General features: G+C 38.5%; 1 protein-coding gene and 1 long non-coding RNA gene across 8 annotated transcripts in view; one reads left to right on the top strand and one right to left on the bottom strand.

Annotated features, from left to right (window-relative positions):
- PDE4D (phosphodiesterase 4D) overlaps nt 1-16704 on the bottom strand; it is a 725514-nt gene that overhangs the window by 118272 nt on the left and 590538 nt on the right. The window lies entirely within an intron of this gene.
- Nucleotides 1-16704, top strand: part of LOC131492303 (uncharacterized) — a 106242-nt gene that overhangs the window by 68737 nt on the left and 20801 nt on the right. Inside the window, exon 5 of one of the 2 annotated variants that reach the window (XR_009252390.1) lies at nt 2386-2491. The exons of the other annotated variant lie outside the window; for it this stretch is intronic. This is a non-coding gene — a long non-coding RNA (uncharacterized LOC131492303). Of the gene's footprint in view, nt 1-2385; nt 2492-16704 lie in introns of those variants that run through there. 2 annotated transcript variants of the gene reach the window in all.

The raw sequence follows: 16704 nt of genomic DNA, 5'->3' as shown, positions 1-16704 counted from the left end.
ATATCCCTTAAAAAAAAAGCTGGCTGAAATGTATATTTTCCCAACATAAGACATTAAGCTTCTTCATGTTACTTAGGAGGAAATCACTACATTAACAAGTTAAATATAAACTGTTTGGAGAAAAATAACACAAGACAAAGCTCCAGGTATAAAAAATACTATATAGAAAAAGGATTTCTAAAGATAGAAAGGGCAATTGTTTTATGCTGATGCTCCATGTTGTCTTTTTTTTTCCCAATAGTTTTGAGCATCTCATCACCTATATATTTATACTAGTGAGAAATTATAAATACTTAACAGTTGTCAATTAAAAGGCATAAGAATGAGTTTATTTTTTCAAGACTTATTGATCATCTAATCTTCAATAAGTAGCTTAGAATCTAGAAAGGAAGCTATAATATGTGTGTGTGTGTGTGTGTGTGTGTGTGTGTGTAACTATACACCAAGGCATGATATGAAATATAGCCACAAAGCTGTATGAGTCCTGGGTACTGAGAGTATTAACAGAAGAGTGATTGCTTCCAGAATGAGATAATGGGGAGTGTCAAGGAAACAGTCACAGAAGGAGCTTTGAGCTGGACCCAGAAAGATGGGTAGGATTTCAATAGATGCAGAAGTAAAGAGAAGGCATTTTATGAAAACAGGCTCATATTAACAAAGCATTGCAGAGGTGGGGTGAGGGGAAATATGCACTTTGGACCAAAAAGAGTATGATATTCTCTTATATTTGTTATAATAATACAACGTGCAGAGTCTCTCCTCCTTGAATCTTGGCTGGGACTGGGACTTGCTATATGTGGCAAAATCGGTTGTGTGCCAGTTCTGGGCTTATGCATTAAGATGGCCTGGCTTTCATGTTCTTGGAAGTTCTGAGCTGCCAGGAAAGGAAGACTGACTACCTTTCACATGGAGATCACATGGAGAGAGAAAGCTCTGAGCCTACATGAAGTGGACAGAAGTTAGGGTCATCCCAGCTGAATTCCCAGCCTCCAGTCAACTGGCCAAGGGAATACAATCACATTCAGAACTAAAGTAAGACAAGCAGAACTGCCTAGCTGAGCCCGGTGGGGACTGCAGAGTAGAATAGTTGACTTTTAGGGTTTCAATTTTTGGAATAGTCTGTTATATGGTAATATACAACTGAAACAGAGCATTTATTCCCATTTTTAAATCAGTACCTTCTATTGATAAATATTAAACCTGCACACCTACCTGGAGATTCAGATGTAGCCCTTTCCTTCTACTCACATTAGTCAAGACTTGTTTTGAACCTTATTGCTGGAGTTTAGTATGCAAAATTCTAGCATTTTTTTTTCTTTTTACAAATCAACAATGCCTGCACCACCCCTCCTTTCACATCTCCTTGATAAGAGCACCTTAGATTACCAACGGTGTGTAACTTTGTGCATGAACATGTGTGTGGGTCTGCATGTATGTGTGTTGTGTTATATAGACATATCTATCCTAAAACAATTTACATTAAATAATTCCTTATATGTGATGCACACTTATTTTTTCTATTTTATTCAATTTCCTTTTTCTTACTGCTTATTGTAGCCCACTGCATTTGTTTCATAATGCACGAGTAGGTTGACATCTTCAGTTTAAAAAATCCTGTCCTGTTACATGTAAAAAAATGAAACTGGGCCACCTTTTAACACCATACACAAAAATAAACTCACAATGGATTCAAGATCTAAATGTGAGACCTGTAACAATAAATACCCTAGAAGAGAAGAGAAGCTGTAATTTTTCTGACATTGGCCATAGCAACATTTTCTTATACATGTATCCTTAAGTAGACAGAAACAAAAGCAAAAATAATTAGTACTGCATGAAAATAAAAAGCTTTTGCACATCAAAGGAAACCCATCAACAAAATTAAAAGGCAATCTAGAGAATGGGAGAATATATTTGCAAAGGATATACCCTATAAGGGGTTAATATCCAAAATATATAAACAACTCATACAACTCAACACCAAAAAATCCAATAAAAAAATGGGCAGGGAACGTGAATATTTTTTTTTCCAAAGCATACATACAGATGGCCAACAGACACATGAAAAGATGTTCAACATCACTCATCATCAGGGAAATGCAAATCAAAGCCACAATGAGATATCACCTTACACCTGTCAGAATGACTAGACTCAAAAAGATAAGAAATAAGCGTTGACAAGGATGTGGAGAAAAAGGAACCCTTCTGCAATGCTGGTGGGAATATAAATTGGTACAGCCACTGTGGAAAACAGTATGGAGGTTCCTCCAAAAAATTAAAAATAGAAATACTATATGATCCAGTAATTCTTTTTATTGGGTATTTACCCAAAGAAAATGAAAACACTAATTGTGAATGATATATACACTCTTATTTTTATTTCAGCATTATTTACAATACCAAACTATGGAAGCAACCTAAATATCCATCAATAGACACATGTATAAGGAGGATGTGGTATATATACACAACAGAATATTATACAGACATAAAAAAGGATGAGACATGCCATTTGAGACAACATGAATGGACCTAGCAGGTATTATACTAAGTGAAATAAGTCAGACTGTGAAAGACAAATACCATATGTTTTCATTCAAAAGTGAATCTCAGGGACGCCTGGGTGGCTCAGTTAAATGTCCGACTTTGGCTCAGGTCATGATCTTGCGGTTCCTGAGTTTGAAGCTCACATTGGACTCTGTGTTGACAGCTCAGAGCCTGGAGTCTGCTTCAGATTCTATGTCTCCCTTTATTTCTGCCCCTCCCCACTCACGCTCTGTCTCTCTCACTACAAAAAAAATTTTTAAAGTGCACCCCCCAAAACAAAAAAACAAACCGAAAAAGCAAATGAATAAATGAACAAATGAACCAAATGAATAAAAAATACAAAGCAGAATCAGACCTATAAATACAGAGAATGAACTGATGGTTGCTGGGGGAGGAGTGGGGGCTGGCAAAATGGGTGAAGTGGCGTGGGAGATACAAACTTCCAGTTATGGAATGAGTAAATCATGGGAATAAAGGGCACAGCATAAGGAATATAGTCAATGATATTGTAATAGGGAGGTATGGGGACAGATGGTCATTAACACTCGTGGTGAATGCAGCATAATGTATAAACTTGTTGAATCACTATGTTGTATACCTGAAATAGTATGCCATTGTGTGTTGACTATACTCAACTAAAAAGTAAGGTACAATAAATAAATATTTAAACAACTAAAAACACTGCCTTAAGAGGCATTAATCATCCATTGAATATTCACTAAAATTCTCTAATCTCTTGGGTACAATACTGAAAAAACAAACACAATTCCTTCTTTCATGGGCAGAATATTCATTAAATAGCAATAACAACAAAATAGGTACAAAGTATGATTTAATTCCATTTTTAATACATGCTGAGAAACTGTGATAAAGAGACCTTATTGAATCTGGAGCACTGAGGTGGATTTGTTCATGGATGCCAAGTTAGGGAAAGTCTGAAGCAACAGAGGTCAGTCTTCAGACAAAGCATTTCCCAACTTTCTGGTCTGTCAAGGCTGGCAGAGGAGGACAGCAGGAGGCTGCTGGAAAAGTAAGTGGGTCCAAGTCGGGTCATGCTCCATCCAATCCAAAAGATAGTTGTAAGGGCCGATACATGCCTTTAGTCTGCTGAGCCCAGCTTGTATTTAACACTTCCCAACAATTCTTGGCTTCTTGGGTCTTATTGGGAGAAAAGACTCAAGCACGCTACATTGAAATAGTCCTCTCAGAGCCCGGAAATGAACAAAGTGAAATTGTCTACCACATCTCAATATCAAATTAAGAGACTGATCCAGAGTTATGCAAAATCATCTCCAAGAGACTCCTAAGCTGGACCCTGAGAGTAACTGGTTAAGGATGTTAACACATCTGGAGAAAGAATGCTCCCATTCAAGGTGGAGGGAGGGTAGCAAGTAAATCTGAGAAAAAGGAGAGATGTGCTGTCCATGAGGAGAGGAAGTACCTGTGTGGGACTGGGGAGGGGGCCTGTCCTACTGCAAAGGACCAGCCTTGATGCTCATTCCAATATCCTAGCTCCTCAAAAACAGGAGACAGTAAACATTCTGATCCAATTTAACTCTGTCTATTGTAAATCTATAATTTGGCTTTCTGAACTTACCTACAGAAGGAGAATGTGTGCACTGGTAAAGCCAAAACATTTTGTAGCTTTTAAGCAATCAATTGATATTGTGGCTTTAAGACTCTGGTGAGCTTTGAGAGTGGGAGTCAGCATAGTCAGGGAAGAAGACAAGATCATTGTTCTAATACTGTGTGTCTGAGGGGGAAAGCCTGGAGTACAGTTAATACACCAAGGAAAATACTACTCTGTAAAGACCTGTCTGGATGGCCAACTGTCCTTCCCCAGGCAATATTCCCAGGTAATTCTCTTTCCCTTCCTTCCCTTCCCCCCAAGTACCATTTTTCATTTAACATTTCTATAAGGGTAGTAACTAACTACAGCAACTATCCAGTACAACAGCAGGTAACTTGCCCAATGTTGCCCATGCTCTAGGCATTGTGCCAAGCACAATGTGGATTATCTTATTTAATCCTCATTCTAAGAAGGTACTATTATTATTCCTATTTTACCACTATGAAAACTGAGGTTAGGTACAAGGTCTCATAAACAGTAATGTCAGAGCTTGGATTCAGAGAAATGTGATTCCAGAGCTGGCACCTTGAACCTATGTGGTTTACAGAGTTTGTGCTCTTTAAAAGGAGGAGGACAAAGGACCTCAGCCTGTATGCTTTGATGACCTACACACACAGGACTTCACTGTTTCACTTGGTGTCACACAGGACTTCACTGTTTCTTCTTCTGGGCTCTCCAGTGCTCCATTTAAGTCAGAGAGAAATAGTTCAGGTTCCCACCTTCAACCTCATCTTTTCTCTTGGCTTTTCTGTGGTCTCACAGGGTATATAGTTCCTTCATAATTTCATTTGTTTCAATTTGCTTCTTTCCAGTCTAGGATTGTTCAAGCATGATCCTGGAACTAGAAAATGTGTGCTTATCCTCCAGTGAACTTTCTATAGTTTCTTAAGGTGATAATAGCAAGCTACTTAGGATCTCACTTTTGGATAGGCTCTTGGATTATGACTGTCCCCCCAGATATCTCCTAAGCAACTGGCCTAATGTAGGAATGGCCATTTACATAAACCTCAATCATTAACTAAGGCATTATTTTTCAAAAGATGTCATCTTGGGGTGCCTGGATGGCTCAGTTGGTTAAGCATCTGACTCTTGATTTTGGCTCAGGTCATGACCTCACGGTTCCTGAGATAGAGCCCCACATTGGGTTTTGTGCTGACATCATGGACGGAGCCTGCTTGGAATTTTCTCTCTCTCTCTCTCTCTCTCTCTCTGCTCCTCTCCCACTCAAGTGTGTTCTCTTTGTCACTCAAAATAAATAAACATAAAAAAAGAATGTATTGAACACTGACCATGACTAAAGCAATATTCTACATAAATCTGTACCAGTGAACAAAAAGGGTGAAGACACTCACCCACAAGTAGCTCACAGTCTAGGAGGTGAAAGAGACTACCTAATAAATGCAGTGAATTATGTGTCAGAAGGAAAAATGGTATTTAGAAACAAACAGATACACCCACAAATAGAACAGGGACTGGGAAATGGGGGTGATTCAGGATGCAGTTAAAAAATATGATGGTCGGGGCATCTGGGTGGCTCGGTCGGTTAAGCATCCGACTTCGGCTCAGGTCACGATCTCATGGTCCATGAGTTCGAGCCCCGCGTTGGGCTCTGTGCTGACATCTCAGAGCCTGGAGCCTGTTTCAGATTCTGTGTCTCCCTCTCTCTCTGACCCTTCCCCATTCATGCTCTGTCTCAAAAATGAATAAACATTTAAAAAAAATATGATGGTCAAGGCTGGTCTCATGTGGAAGATGAAACATGAACCAAATCTTGAGGAAAATCAAGGAATTGGTCTGAGGTTTTTCGGGAAAACAGCAATCCATCCAGTGCCATGGTCTTAAGGCATAAGCATATGGGAGGAGCTTGACGATCAGCAAGAAGGTTAGTGTGGCTGGACCTGAATGAACAAGGGGGAGAAGAGTGCACAAGAAGGCCAGAGATGAAATAGGTACCAAATCAGGGTGGACACTGTAGGCTGCAATAACCACTTTAATTCGAGAGAAATGGCAGCCATTGCAAGATCGTGAGCAGAGGAATGATACAGTCTGCATTGGCCCCTGTCTTTAAAACAAACTGTAGTGCAGCCAAGGTAGAAGCAGAGTGACCTATTAAGAGGCTACTGCAATCATCCAGGTCACAGAAGATGGTGGCTTCCAATAAGGAAGTAGCCATGGAGGTGATGGGAAAGAGTGCGGCACTATGGGCTTCAGGGGTTCCTGATGGACTGAATATGAGACCCTCACCAGCAAACAGAGCAAGAAAGACAGAATGAGGTAGAGAGGTGCAATTGATGGGAGGGGACTGGCTACATTTTACTTCTCACCACATACAAATTTAGCTCTTGATATTAGCAGATTTAAATAATTCATAATTTTAAAATCATAATTGGAAAATGTATCAATACTTTCACATCAATTTGCATTAAAAATTGTGTTAAACTTGAAATTAGGGTTTCATTGTCAAACTGCTGGTATGTTTTCTTCCCCCCACCATATTATCAAAAACAAACAACCCAGAATAACCACTAGTATGAATGAAACATTCATCACTATCTCATAGAAATGGTGTCTTTTTGCTTCTCTGTCCATTAAAGGTTTTGATAATTTAGCTAACTATATTATTTACTGGTTTTATCCCGAGAAATTGAACACTAAGAGGTACATTCTAGTAGAAAGGCTGCCCTAGGGTAAAATAAAAAGCAGGTTAGCACTGCTGTAAAGAGTCTGATCTTTGGAACAGACTGCTCAAATTTGACTGTTGACTCTGTTACTATCTACATGACCCTGGGCTACCTTAGTTTCCACAACTATAAAATAAGAATAATAATATATCCACCCTCACAGATTTATGGTGAGGGTTAAACAAAGTCCTTAGAAGAGTGAGGCACACAGAAAACCCTCAATGAATGGCATTACTTATTGAGCTATTGAGTATACTTGCTACTACCAGGCACCCGGAAATTCTCACCTCTCTTCCCAGGAGATTATTTTTATATTTGATAACTCTTTTTTTTCAATAGTCATTTCTTTCTTATGGAAAAAGTGAGAAAGGAAAGAAAATGGACAACTGTGATATAAATGCTCAACACTGTAGGCTCAATAACACTATTGGTTAGAACACGAACAATTTCAAAAATAATTTTGAAGAAGTATATTTTGAGGCAGAAGACTGTTGAAAATTTTTTGCCCAATTAAAAAAAAAGTGTTGCAGTGGCAAATGGTCAAATGATATGATCTCATTAAAATATATTTTATTTAGGGGCGCCTGGGTGGCGCAGTCGGTTAAGCGTCCGACTTCAGCCAGGTCACGATCTCGCGGTCCGTGAGTTCGAGCCCCGCGTCGGGCTCTGGGCTGATGGCTCGGAGCCTGGAGCCTGTTTCCGATTCTGTGTCTCCCTCTCTCTCTGCCCCTCCCCCGGTCATGCTCTGTCTCTCTCTGTCCCAAAAATAAATAAAAAGCGTTGGAAAAAAAAAATTAAAATATATTTTATTTATTTATTTATTTTTATTTTTTTCATTAAAATATATTTTAAATATACAAAAATTTGGAAGGAAATATTAATGGCGGTTATCTCTGCACGGCTAGATTTGTAGAGTTTTAATGCATTTTGTGACTCATTTTTGTTTTATTTTCTGAATGTGTATGGAATGCTCAGATGACTCATTCGTGTCACCAACTGAGATACAAAACAGAGGAACAAATTTAGGAGAAAAGCTAAAATTGATTTTGGGTATGAAGAATTTGATAAACTTGCAAGGTACTCAGGTAAAAATTTTCAATAAACAGACCAGTTTTCAAACTTCATGAAAGTGTCTAAGATGGACTTGGATATGAATTATCACATAGAGATGGCAGTTAAAATCACAACAGTGCATGAGCGAATTCTGGAAAACCTGCAGTGACCAATGTCTAAGAAGGGTGAAGGAACTGCAGACTAAGAGGAAAACAGAAAGAGTGTATGGCCTCACGCCCAAGAGGGAGAGGGTTTCAAGGAGGACAGAATGACCATTGCCTTACTGAAGCCTAGTAAGTAATGAGCTGAAAAGTGTCTGTGTGATTTGATAATTAGGAGATGGGAGGAACCAGAGTGTGAGTATTTGCAATAGAGCCATGGAGCTGACGGTAACTCCAAGAGGGCTGAGAAAAGAAAAGGAAGGAGCAAATCTACAGTTTCCTTTCTACAAGTTTGGGTGAGAAAATCAGTAATGATAAGGGGAAGACACAAGATTAAAGAAGAAGGGGATTTTTTTTCCCCTTAGGAATGGAGGAACTCAATGATTCTGAGGGAGAAAAAGCTACCAGCGACTAGGTCAAAGACAAAAGAAGCAGAAGAGAAGGTGGATGGAATAATACCCAAGAAGAGGTATTCAAGGGGACAGAGGTTAAGTTTGAGGTTATTTTGACCTCTTATTTTTAAGCGCACAAAATAGATATCTTTCTACAGTGTAACATAAAAAATCAATACAGATTGAGCAAATTATAATTTAGCCTTTCTTGGATACCTCCATGTTGTCAATCTGAACGTCAATTACCGCATTTAGCTGTCCAGATGGAGGTGCGCTGTTAAGGTTTCCTAAGACAGTTTGAGCTTATTCCACCTTCCAAAAGTCCCCCAAACAGCAGTGCTGTTTTTTCTGGGTGATGTTGATAGATTCTGTTTCCTCCTTTGTTTGCAGGTTATCAGCCATCACGTGGCTACTAGCAGTTGTGATTTTCCCTGGAATCTCCTATTCACCTTTTTCTGATTTGCTCATCTGATTTTGGAAGGCATGGACCCAATCATATTATCAGTATACATTTCTCTTGCTAGCAAAGTGCATTATCTTTGGTAGGCAAAGTCTTGAACGTCTATTTTGGGTGCTCAGAGACCTCTTTGCTTCCTTCCTGGTGCTCATCTTTATTACAGGAAGAAGGGGACACTTTGGGGGTTGGGGGCTGAATTCTTAATAGCTGGGATATATACTGCTGTTAATAATTGAGGTCTACATATATATCATGTTTGCTGAAACATAATGTGTATATAGAGAAAAGGCTGAGGGAACACTCTGAGCTTACTTAGCAAAAGTTATTTCTCTTCTACAAAACCTACGTAGTTTGTTGAATGATTTCATCAGAGTCATCTGCAAGCCATATCTATGATTACATAAATAATTAACAATAGTTTTAAAATACCTTTGAAATGATTTTGGTTCTGTTTAGATCCCCAACAATGTAACTCCCACAATATTTTGGCAGGTTTATAATTATTATTGGAAAATACATTTCTTATCTCAGAGAGTTTGTGAATTAATGTTTACTGTACAGCTAATTAACAAATATATAGACAAAAATGTGTAAATGGCTAGGAAATGAAATGGAAATCTTTGTCCAAATTCATTATCAACATGTTTTCAGCATGTATTATGCTAAGCTGCATTATAATGTACTTTCCTTGAGGAAATACATTTAAGAAATTAAAATGGCATAAAGCATACAATTGCCCATTGTATAATCCAAATAAACAAGAATAATTTTCAGAAAGCTCATCCCATGGATTTCTTTTTAATTTATACACTATAGGTAACTTACACTCTATGATGAGTATACTAACCAAATTTTTGCCCTCTGACCCTGATTTACCAATTTTACACAATTCAGACTTCCTGAGACAGGATTTGAAAATAAACAATATTTGCCAACATGTGCAAGCATGCTCAATGAGCATCTATGCACATGTATTTTACTACCTTTCCTTTCTTTTTCAGTCTGAGTGCTTTTAAAAATCAGCATAACCACAATAAAAAGAAACCACAACTGCCCTATTATTGAATTACAAAGCAATGTGTGTGGGAAACACCCCTCTGGAGTTTTAAGAGAGTCAAAAGGAAGATGTCCTGCACGTACTCCACGGCTGCAGGAATTCTGGTGAAAGGAGATACCAGTCCAGAACTGCTTGAACGATGACTGTGCAGCCAGCAAGAGGTGGAGGAATGACGGGAAAGCTTGGGAAGCTGATTGGCAGGCAGGAGAGGCAAGCAGGGAGGAGTGGAAGATGAAAGTCAGAAAAGACAGCAGGAATGAAAAGAGGTGCAGATGTGAAGCTAGAGTAGACCTCCTATTCCAAGTTTCCACATTTCAAGCAAGTTTTTAAAAAGTTCAAAGAGGGGCGCCTGGGTGGCGCAGTCGGTTAAGCGTCCGACTTCAGCCAGGTCACGATCTCGCGGTCCGTGAGTTCGAGCCCCGCGTCAGGCTCTGGGCTGATGGCTCGGAGCCTGGAGCCTGTTTCCGATTCTGTGTCTCCCTCTCTCTCTGCCCCTCCCCCGTTCATGCTCTGTCTCTCTCTGTCCCAAAAATAAATAAAAAACGTTGAAAAAAAAAATTAAAAAAAAAAAAAGTTCAAAGAAATGCAACCTTCTGCAAGATGAGAAGTTGCTTTAGGGAACTGATTTTAAATAATTAATAGTTGGTAATTACTCAATACAGTCATTAGCAACAAAAATGGCAAGATTAAATACCAATAAAATACTTCACAGTACACAGTGCAGCCAGGTGCAGACTTCTTTATCCGAACTCAATTTCTCTACACTTAAGCCACTATTATTTTTGTGGCTTCACAGTGGCTTTACCCAATACTCTAGAGTACAATTTCTCCACATAGGGGTTGTTACAAAACATCGAGATTGCTGCTGAGCTGAATTACTCTAACCTACGTGAAGGAGGTCTCATTGGCATATTATTCTATTCTGGGGTCTCACTGCTACCAACTCATCTAGTTGTCACATAAATCACCTCAAAATACTGTTTTCGTCAAAATATTGCCATGCCCATCTGTGTTCAAAAACCATTAATGACTATCAACTTTAGGTTCACATCTGAAACATCTTAGTTTGACCAAGGCTTTCCCTTCTAATCTCACTCATTTGGACCCTCTACTACAGGACTGTTACACTTGTCACACACATCTTTGATTCAACAACTGTGCATCTTATGTGGGCAGATTGATCCCCTGAATCTATTTAAATACACTCTACAGTAAGCTGCTTAAGTGTTAAACCCCATATTTTCCACCTATGTAACCCAGGTCTGACATGCCTGGCATGTAGAAGGTGCTCCAATCAATATTTGTTGATAGTGAATACAGCAACTTAGATAAATAAATAAAGCAATATGTATGTGGTAGGTCTACTCTGGCTCTTGTTCATAGCACTGACTACTGTAAGGAATAGATCTCAGTGACTTTGCTACCAAGCAACCACCAGGGAACAAATTTCAAAGAGGAAAGAATTTATTCACAGTCTTATGAAGATTTTCAGTATTGCTTTCTTCCTAGGCACCATCCAGTGTACCTGACCTAATTCTCCTTGTTCTTCAGAACAATGGTCTGTTCTTCCAGTTTAGATGTTTTTCTTGTATGCATTTGTTGTCTTTCTTCCCTTTATCAGCACCAACAGCAGACACACCACAATTCAAGTGAAATCTTCTTGACCTTGGGAAATCTTCACAATTGTTCTATTATTCTATGCTTCATACCTTACAAATGAAAATTATGCCACAGGACTTCAGGCAGTGAAAGAAACAAAGGAGGGTAAAGGAAAGCATGAAAGAATTATATAAATTGGGGTGGGAAGGATGAAAGAAAAAATATTTTTGAGAGCCAAAAGGTAGTAAAATTCTAAAACTCTTAATTCAAATTTACTGCCTACCTCCTCCTTTAAGGAAGATGGCTGATGTCATATTCATACAAGTGAGTTTCTTCCTTAATGGTCAAATTCTTATTTTTTGGTTTAAAGATCCAAGGATCCTTCTAACAATGGGCAAACAAAACAAAAAAAATGCTTTTAGAAAAACACTAATTAATATTAAATATCAAAAGAATAGGGGCACTTGGGTGGTTCAGTTGGTTAGGCATCTGTCTCTTGATTTCAGCTCAAGTCATGATCTCATGGTTCATGGGATCAAGCCCAATGTCCGATTGCGCTGATAGTGAGGAGCCTAATTGGGATTCTCTCCATCCCTCTCTCTCTGACCCTCCCCTGCTCATGCTCTCTGTCTCTCTCAAAATAGATAAATAAACATAAAAAAAAAAGAGAATAGAGGAAAGTTATGCTTTGCTTATAGAATATGTAGGTTACCAACATACAGGCTCTATCTACTGAAGTAATATTATTTGAGGAATTGAAATAATTCTTTAGACAGTCCAGACAAAATGTTTCTAACACCAGGGCAGAGGATGTAGATTAATTTTATGAAGTCTGACTTTCTTTACTGTTTATAGAACACCAGATTGTTATTATGTTTTCCATCTCATTTCTAACTTGTGCTTTTTCAAAGGTGCTTATATGACAAAGAAAATAACAGAGACTATAATAAGAAACCTTAGAATATAGTGACTTTCTATCCAGTAATACTATTTTTCAATCACTGAGCTCTGCTGTATGTTTTAGCATGAGCCATTCAGTCATGCTCTACAAGGGATAAGGTGAAAATATCCTGTGATTCATTCCAATTCCACTACTGTTCACATTCAGAGAAATAGATATGAAGGGCCTGAGATAGAAATGCAGAACAAAAGAAAAGCCTACTTGTAATCTACAGTTCCACAGAGGTTGATGGGGAAAAGTGCAAAATGAAATAAAACCAGCAACACTCTAAAATCCAAAAATATTAATTGTTCCTCCGCCAATGCATTAAACAAAACAAAACAAACAAACAAACAAACAACAACAACAAAACCTTAAAGGTAACTTTCATTTTGTTCATGGTTATGTTTGACTTTCCTTTACTATATCCCACAACATACGGGGTTGCTGCATGAAATCTTTTTCACTGACTATGACGTGGGCAGAATCATCCATTCATCCATTGATCAAGCACATATGAATCCCATTTATGTGCCAAGCACTTTGAGTACTTCGAAATCCAATATCAACAAGGCATAGTGTAAACTCTAAAGAACATCACAGGCTTACAGTTAGCCAAGGCCCTATCTTTTAAAATTCATAAAGCTATACTATGAGGTCCTTAGTGCTCCATTCTTTCTTTCTTTTTTTAATGTTTATTTTTGAGAGAGAGAGAGCATGTGCAAGCAGGGGAGGGGCAGAGAGGGGGGTACACAGAATCCCAAGCAGACTCCAGGCTCTGAGCTGTCAGCAAAGAGCCCAATGTGGCACTTGCACTCACGAACCGTGAGATCATGACCTGAGCTGAAGTCATACGCTTAACCGACTGAGCCACCTAGGTGCCCCCCCATTCTTTATTTTCATCTAAAAGTTATTTACTGAGGTGACAGTCACATAATAGAAAATTAAATTTTTAAAGTGAATAATTCAGTGGCATTTAGCACATTCACCATATTATGCAACTACCACCTCGGTCTTGTTCCAAATATTTACATCATTCCAATAATATCCCTGACCCATTAAACAGTTTCTCCCTCCAAGACCACCATCAGTTTCAAGGTGTAGGAGGCAGGAAGCTTTCATTTAAAAACAGGCTTTGGGGGCGCCTGGGTGGCGCAGTCGGTTAAGCGTCCGACTTCAGCCAGGTCACGATCTCGCGGTCCGTGAGTTCGAGCCCCGCGTCAGGCTCTGGGCTGATGGCTCGGAGCCTGGAGCCTGTTTCCGATTCTGTGTCTCCCTTTCTCTCTGCCCCTCCCTGGTTCATGCTTTGTCTCTCTCTGTCCCAAAAATAAATAAAAAAAACGTTAAAAAAAATAAATAAATAAAAAATAAAAACAGGCTTTGAAAAAACTCATCTACACAAGGAATCACTCTGAGGAATTGTGTAGGAATTATGTAGGAACTGAGGAAAATATACTGAGGTCAGAGAGCCTTTCAAAATCAGAGTCAGCCTCCAATCTTAGGGTTTTAAAAATGGCATTCTTCATTTTGTTTGGGGGTGTTGTGTTTTGTTTTTTAGACATGGCCAATTTTCCAGATTCTCATTTCCAAAAGCCTGTAGATGTTGCCTTTGGTCCAGTGGCTAAGGTGTTGTTGTACTGATAATATTCTGACACACCAAATTTCTAAAGATCAATTAATACGAAGAATTTTCAGATCTGTGTGTTTATTTACTCTCTATGTCTTAGGGCTTCATCTAAATCCCAGGGCGTGCATTCTGTCTTCACCATAAGCAATAGCACAGCTGATTCTAAAAATGTCTCCATGGTATCTTTGTTTAAGTTTCTTCAGCAAACTCTTCTTTGAGATTTACTTTATTTGCCAATTCAGGTAATTGGGTTGATTAAAAAAAAAAAAAACAAAATAAAACTCCTTCCAGGTAATCTTTTTTCCCTTTCATCGTCTGCTGTTTACAAATCTTCTTACTTCTTAATTTTGCTGCACACCTCTAATTCTTTGTTCCTTCAACTGTTGTTTTGCCATCAGAACATTTGATTCCAAAGCTTACGACCTTTGTAGTTCATTAAAAATATGAATTGCCAAGCTTTTTGCCCTTGACATTGTAGTTCTTACTAGAAGCATCAAGCCAAATGTTTTACCCTCAATTCTACTCCATTCCAGACGTCCCGTCCCCTAATACTTACAGATAGGAAAGAGGTGAGCCCCTGTAAATCTGAAAACTTGTGGATGTAGAAGCCTAAATGGCAGAGACAGGTCAGTAACTGTTTTAGAAGGAAACTGTACTGAGGCAACATAGTGCAGCACTGTGGTTAAAAACATATTGTGAAAACCAGATGGCCTTGGGTCCACATTTTGGCGCTACTACTTACAAACTACAACCCTGTACATGTTGTTTAAATTCCCTGAGTAGCAGCTTTCTCATCTGGGCTATGTAAAAAGGTAGTATTATTTATTTATTAAAAAATTTAATATGTATTTATTTTTGAAAGAGAGATAGAGAGACAGAGACAGAGCATGAGTGGGTAAGGGCAGAGAGAGAGAGAGAGAGAGAGAGAGAGAATCTCAAACAGGCTCCAGGCTCTGAGCCATCAGTACAGAGCCCGACACAATGCTCGAACTCATGAACCAGGAGATCATGACCTGAGCTGAAGTTGGACATTTAACCAACTGAGCCACCCAGGTGCCCCAAAAGTCAGTATTGTTTAATGGAAAGATCTTGTCTTTATACCAATCATAGTATTTACACAGCAGTCAATTCAATGAATTGCCTCAGAAACTGCTGAAAAGTTTTAATTGTTGGAAAATGTACTCATAGAGGAACAATTTTTCCTACTCCAAGCCCAGTTTCATATTCTGCCCTGAGTGGTATCTGTATATTATAACACCTTTTTAATCTTCACTTCCCTAGTTATGAACTGAGGGAGACTGAGTGATAAGTTGTATTCCTTGCATTTGGCCTCTCCTACTCTGGGATTTTATTTTACAAGAGAGGACCACTGAGGAGTAAGAGAGAGGCTGTTGTGGGCAGTGGTTTGCTCAAGGTCTCACAGAGAGGCCTGCTGCAAACCAGCTCATTCTAACCTGGTTCTCAGCAAGTTTGATTTTCACTTATGTAAACCATACTTTCTTATTTCTCTCTTCTCATTTATCACAGCTCAGCCTGACTCTAAGCTTCTTTCACTTCTACCTCCCTAAATTTTGCTCTAATAACTCTGTAACTAACTAACCTACTTCTCTGAGAGTTCTTCTAACTTAAATTGGTTGTTCTATTAACCTCCCCAATCAGTTACTTAACCACTACTATTCTATTGCAACCAATTAAAATTAATGGGATCTATAAGGTAAAACAGAAAAGAGGAAAAAAAAAATCAAACATACATGTTGGATTAAAAATTGTAAGCTAAAAAATATTAATGAGTTTTCAAAATCACAATATATTCAATTATCAATAAATTTATGCAGAAAAAAAGATGAAAATGTGGACAGGATGATTATTTCCTAAATTTACAGTAGAGACTGTTCTGGAGAAGGAGGCAGGGAAATGGGCTTAATGGTGGTAGTGGGGACATGGGGTCCTCAAAATTCATCTCTATAGTTTTATTTCTTCTTTTAAAAAAATCCTGAAGTAGTCATAACAAATATTAATATTTGAAAATTCTAATTTGTGTATACAATTTTTTACATATTGTCATCCCTGGTAATTTTTTTTTCCAAATTAATTCTAAAAGAGTTATATGTGCTACTCAAAGAACTAAGACATTTTAGATCTCTCACTGAATGGTTCAAATGCTGAGGTAAGACCTGTACTACGACTATGTGTAACCAAAGCCACAGGGCTCCCAATACTTCTAGTTTTGGATTTCAGCAGTTAGAGGAGATTGGACTATTTTGTTTCCATGGCTCATTAAGCTTGGATTAGACTGGTGTCCATAATCAAATTCACTGCATTTATCCCTGCCTCCTCCCTATGAAATCAGGCCGGACCTTAGGGAAAAGAAAGAATAAAACATACCCCAAATCCATAGTAATTCTGCCCATAAAGGAAATTAACACACCTGAAACGGATTAAATTCTTTTTCCTTTTCTAAATGATCCCCTTCCTTAAGTTTCCTCTGTCAGTTGACTGCCAACCCTATTTGCTAATTCCCATCCCTCATAGGGTTCACTAGCACTTCCTGTTGCAAATT

This window comes from Neofelis nebulosa, chromosome 1 (genome assembly GCF_028018385.1).
Source record: "Neofelis nebulosa isolate mNeoNeb1 chromosome 1, mNeoNeb1.pri, whole genome shotgun sequence".
In the NCBI taxonomy this organism is placed as follows: domain Eukaryota; kingdom Metazoa; phylum Chordata; class Mammalia; order Carnivora; family Felidae; genus Neofelis; species Neofelis nebulosa.
Note: the sequence above shows the minus strand (reverse complement) of the source record. Positions and strands in the feature narration are given on the sequence as shown.